Raw genomic sequence first — 5,145 nt, 5'->3', positions numbered from 1 at the left:
CATTCTTTTTATGTAATTTGAGCATTATCACCAACACTTGTCTTTCAGTTTGTTGTAGTGTATGTTGCTGTGATGTTGAAAGCTATATCACTGACAATTTCAAATAAGAATAGGGTCTCCTGAAGTGAACAGATTTCAGCAGAGCTTCCAGAATAGGAACAGACTAGGAAGGAGCAGGACTAGGGTGTCCACTTCATAGGAATTAACCATCGAAAACCTTATGTATAGCGTCAAAAAATCCTATAGATAGTATCGAAACATTGTCAGTTACTAACCTCACGAACAGAAACAGAACGTTGTGAGAGTTAGTGCCAGAAGATGAGCCCCTCAGGTCTGAAGGCACTGAAAATATGACTGAAAAACAACTGCCTTCTCAAGGTACAGACAACCGTAATAACTTGGGCGGACTAAAGCCTGTGGGAGTAAAACCTGATGGAGCATGACTCAAAATGAGAAGAAAGAGCTGCAAACATCAATCAATAATTGGAACTTGTGATGTGATCTAGGAAAATTAGAAGTAATAAAAATGAAATGGGAAATATAAAGACCACTATTCTAGGTTTTAGTGAGCTAAAATGGACTGGTATTGGCCCTTTTAATTCAGAAAAGCTTGTGATTTACTATGCAAAGAATGAAACAATCAAGAGGAAAAGCATTGACTTCATTGTCAAAAAGGACATTTCAAGACTATCTTGAATTACAATAGTCTATGAAAGGAAAATGTCTATCCTCATATGAGAAAATATAAAAGCTACAACTATTTTTCAAATTTATTCTCATTCACTGTCATGAAGTTAAAACTGACTCATAGTCATCTTATAGGACAGAGTAGAACTTCCCCCATGAGTTTCCTGGACTGTATCTGTTTACAGAAGTAGAAAGCTCTGTCTTTCTTCCATGGAGCAGCTAGTGGTCTGGAGCTATGACCTTTGGAATTGTAGCCCAGGAGCTATGACCTTTGGAATTGTAGCCCAAAGTGGAACCACTAAGCCACCAAGGCTCCACAAATGTATGAACCAACCACTAAAGCTCGCTGCAGAAATTGAAGAGTTCTATCAATGTCTTCTGTATGAAATTGATCAAACAAACAATCAAGATGCATTGATAATAATTAGCAATTGGAACACAAACATCGGAACAAAGGAAGGAATAGTAATTGGAAAATATCATCTTGGTGATAGAAAGGAAGCTAGAGACTGCATGATAAAATTTTGTAAGACCAATGACTTATTCATCAGAAGTATGTTTTTCAACCATGCCAAAGGTAGAGAATAAAAACAGAAATCAAATGGACTACATTGATGGGGAGAGTGGATGGAGAAGTTCAATGTCAGCAGCTAAAACCAGGCCAAGGGATAACTGTGGAATAGACCACCAATTGCTCACATGTAAATTCAGGATAAAGTTGAAGAAAATTAGAACAAGTCCAGGAGAACCAGCATAAAAACAATGAGTATGTCCCACCAGAATATTGAGAATATCTCAATAACAGATTTGATGTATTACACATTAATGTAGGGTAACATGAATAACATCGTCCTTGAAGAAAGTCAGTGGCCATTAAAAAGACAAGAAGAGAGAGAAAGAAGAAGAAGAAAGAGGAGGAGGAGGAGGAGGAAGAAGAAGAAAGGGAAGAAGAAAAGATCAGCATGGATGTCAGAAGAGACATCCATGTTTATTACTCAAAATCATCCTTGACAATTTCAATATTTTCTGTTTCCCATAATTTTAACTACTGGTCCAGTTGTGGGGATTGGGGTCTTCTTTGCATCGAGTTGTAATCCATACTGAAGCCTGCACACCTTGATTTCATCATGAAATGCTTCAAGTCCTCCTCACTTTTAGCAAGCATTTGTGTCATCTGCATATATTACTTATTTCCTTTTTATTGATTTTTTATTAATGAATCATTTTATTGGGGGCTTTTACAGCTGATACCAAGGGCTCAAGTAGAAAGAAAATGTTTTGAACATGATGATGGCACCAAATGTACAAATGTGTTTGACACAATCGGATTTATGAATTGTGATAAAAGTTGTATGAGCCTTGAGTAAAATGATTTAAAAAAAACAAAACGAAGAAGTCATACCAAATATTGAGTTTCTTTGTAGCAGAATACATACTCTTTAGATACACCATTATATTCTCTTTTAAGGAGACAAGGGCATAAAACAAACGGGGGCTGGGGGTGGGGTATCTACATCCATTGGGCAATTGAACCCACTCCAGCAGAGAAAGAGAAAAGAAGCAGAGCAATGCAGAAAAGCGTCAAGAAGTTGCCTGAAATATATTACTGTCGAATCCCAGAGCTAAGGACTCAGGCTCTGTTCAGCTCAGGCGTGTCAATTCCTGGGGTCTTTGTGAAAGTCTCATAGCTTTTCCATGAATTAACTTTTATTTGGCTTTTCACCAGCGTCAGTGGAAGGCTGATCTTTGAAAAGAACATGGAACAAAATATTCTGCAGGATTTGACTAAAGGAAGCATCTGATTGGTTATCACTAACACTGTAAGAAGGACAATGAACTCATTGTTTCTAAACCTGGCCGTTTTTTGTACTCTGCTTGAGCCTTTCGGACACGGTCCAAGTGGTAGGGGTTCTGCATGTGTTCTGGCCTCCCCGAGGACCTCACAAAGAACAAGAAACTCTCAGGATCCAGGAGAGGTCTTTATCGACAGGAATGAAAATGGCATGGGCACAAACTTGGAGAGAGAAAGCTTACATCACTTGTGCACCAACATAAAGGCTGTGGAGAGGACGGAGTAAGGTAGGGGATATATGCATATGTATGCAGTTGCCCTGCAACTGGACACCCTTCTCTAGCCTCCAGTGGTCCTGATATTTGTGTTGATGGCAAAAGAGTCAATGAATGCTTTGGTTTTTCCCACACAGATCTTTCTTTGACATGAAACATGTGACAAAGCTGTTACCTCCATGCAGATACTTTCTTAATGGATGACAGAGGTCCTAGGATGTGCCAAAGCATCAACAAAATCAGCAGAGGACTAATACAATCATGGAGGTGGGGGTGAGAATTCTATGGATTCAGCCATCGGAAAGAGGCACCAGTTAAGAAAATGACAGTTCAAGAATCATGCTGTGGGGAAAAAGAGGGAAGTGGAAGGTCAAGAACAACTTCTGTAGGGCTCTGAGCAAACCCCATTGAGTTCAGGCCTAGGGTCTTCTTTGGAAAATCAATAAATGATTTCATAACAATTAGATTAGCACAGCTATAAGGACATTCTTTATGCAAGGCACTTCAAATCTCACACCATTCAGTTCGACACATTTTCTGGGATACAAATAGATGGTTTCCTTATTACTACACCAAAATAATGTTGCCTGAAAAGTGTTTTGCCCTTCAGCTTCTATACTAATCTCTTAGGAGTTGGGAGAGTAGTACCATAAACCACATTAGAATCCAATACATTCCAAATGGAAGGCTTTGAACTTCTGAGGTTCAGTCCTTAGATTGAAGGAATTAAGTCATACAGTATAGCTAATGTTCCCTTCCTTTGTTCCATTTTGTCAGCCCCTAGTCCTGCATCATGTTCCCTTTCATCTATTTCCTTAGGTCCTATTGGCCAAAATAAAAGAAAACAAAATAATCTCCTCCTTGGTAGCCCAGATGTTTCCTGTCATAATCCGGAACCAGAAAATAATGTTTGCCACGGCTTTCTTCACTCTGCCCTGTTTGAATCATATATCCTCTTTTTCCTCCCTTTCCCTTTTGTCAAATGTCCTTGAGAATGTCATCTATTGTGGCACCTTCTGGTTTCACTTTTATAAATAGACATCAACTTGACAGTGGTTGGTTTTTCTTTCTAATCATTTGCTGTAGTCTGCTGTAACAAAATACAATTAGTGTTCTTACAAGAACAAAATGACTCACAGTTCTAGAAGCTAAAAGTCTGAATTCAGGTATCAGCAGGGCCATGTTCTCTTGGGGAAGATCCTTCCATAGCTCCTTGTTTCTGGTAGCAATCGAGGTTTCATGGCATTCCTTGTCATATAGATGCTAGCCCAGAGATTTTACATTGGTACAGATAAGAGCATGGACATCTCTCTGTGTATCTCTCTATAAATGTTCTCTTCTTTTATAAGTAAGACAGTGCCAAGATTGTAGGAGGACCCACTTTACTTCAGTATAACCTCATGTTAACTGATTTCTAAACTACGGCACTTTAAAAGGTACTAAGTTCTAAAATTTCAGTATATCATTTTGAGGCATACAATGCAATCCATAACAATACCGTGCACAATTTTTCAAATTTATACCCCTCTTCTCTCTCCTACTGAATTTCAAACTATCTTAGTGCTAGCCATTTCCATATTGTTGTTCTATGTTCATTTCAATCTTCGCTGAAAATTAAACTCATTATCTTCCCAACACTAGCTCCTCATCTGTATTAATTAGAGTTCAACCAGAGGAGCAGAATCACTCGGAGATATATATTGCATACTATTTTTGTCAGGGAATTGGCCTTCTGTAATTGTGGGAGCTGATCAAGGCTGCTATCTCTCTAAGGCTATTATTACTACAATTGATGCTGGAAATTGAAGTACATGGGGAAGGCAGTAGGGAAGGGAAGATGCATATAAAGCAGGGGGAAATTCAGGACAGACTGGAACCCATAAGAATGAATTAGAACTCTCACGGGAAGAACTGGAACTCAAGGCAGTTCTTGTTGCCTCTGACCTTGGCAATGACAATATTCAATAGAATTGGGGGCCCTTCATTATAGAGTGAAAAGGAGTGAGAGAAGCTGAATAACGATCCAGAGGAAGATAAAGCAGTTGTGAGTTCAGTTGTTAAGCAGATCAGTAGTCAGGTTAGTCAGCAGATCAATGTGTGTGAGCTATAAAATGGACGTTAATATCCATCTTTCAATCTCTTGGGAATCTCCCTTGTGACTGATGTTAATTGAAACTAAACAGGAGAGTGAATTCTGGGAGATATTGATTAGCATAAATAAGCAGCCAAATTACAATATATCATTGCAAACAACTCCTTGCCAATTTGGCATCCATGCACATCTATTTAACCTATATTTAATCTTTGACTAAATGTAAGACCACAGTCATACTTCTACCTACCATGATGGATATAACTTGCATACAACTGGGGGAAAAAAAACCTTTTCCC

This window comes from Echinops telfairi, unplaced genomic scaffold, assembly GCF_000313985.2.
Source record: "Echinops telfairi isolate 266 unplaced genomic scaffold, ASM31398v2 ScPeMD7_26;HRSCAF=91, whole genome shotgun sequence".
In the NCBI taxonomy this organism is placed as follows: Eukaryota; Metazoa; Chordata; class Mammalia; order Afrosoricida; family Tenrecidae; genus Echinops; species Echinops telfairi.
The sequence above is the reverse complement of the archived record's forward strand: the minus strand, read 5'-3'. Positions refer to the sequence as shown.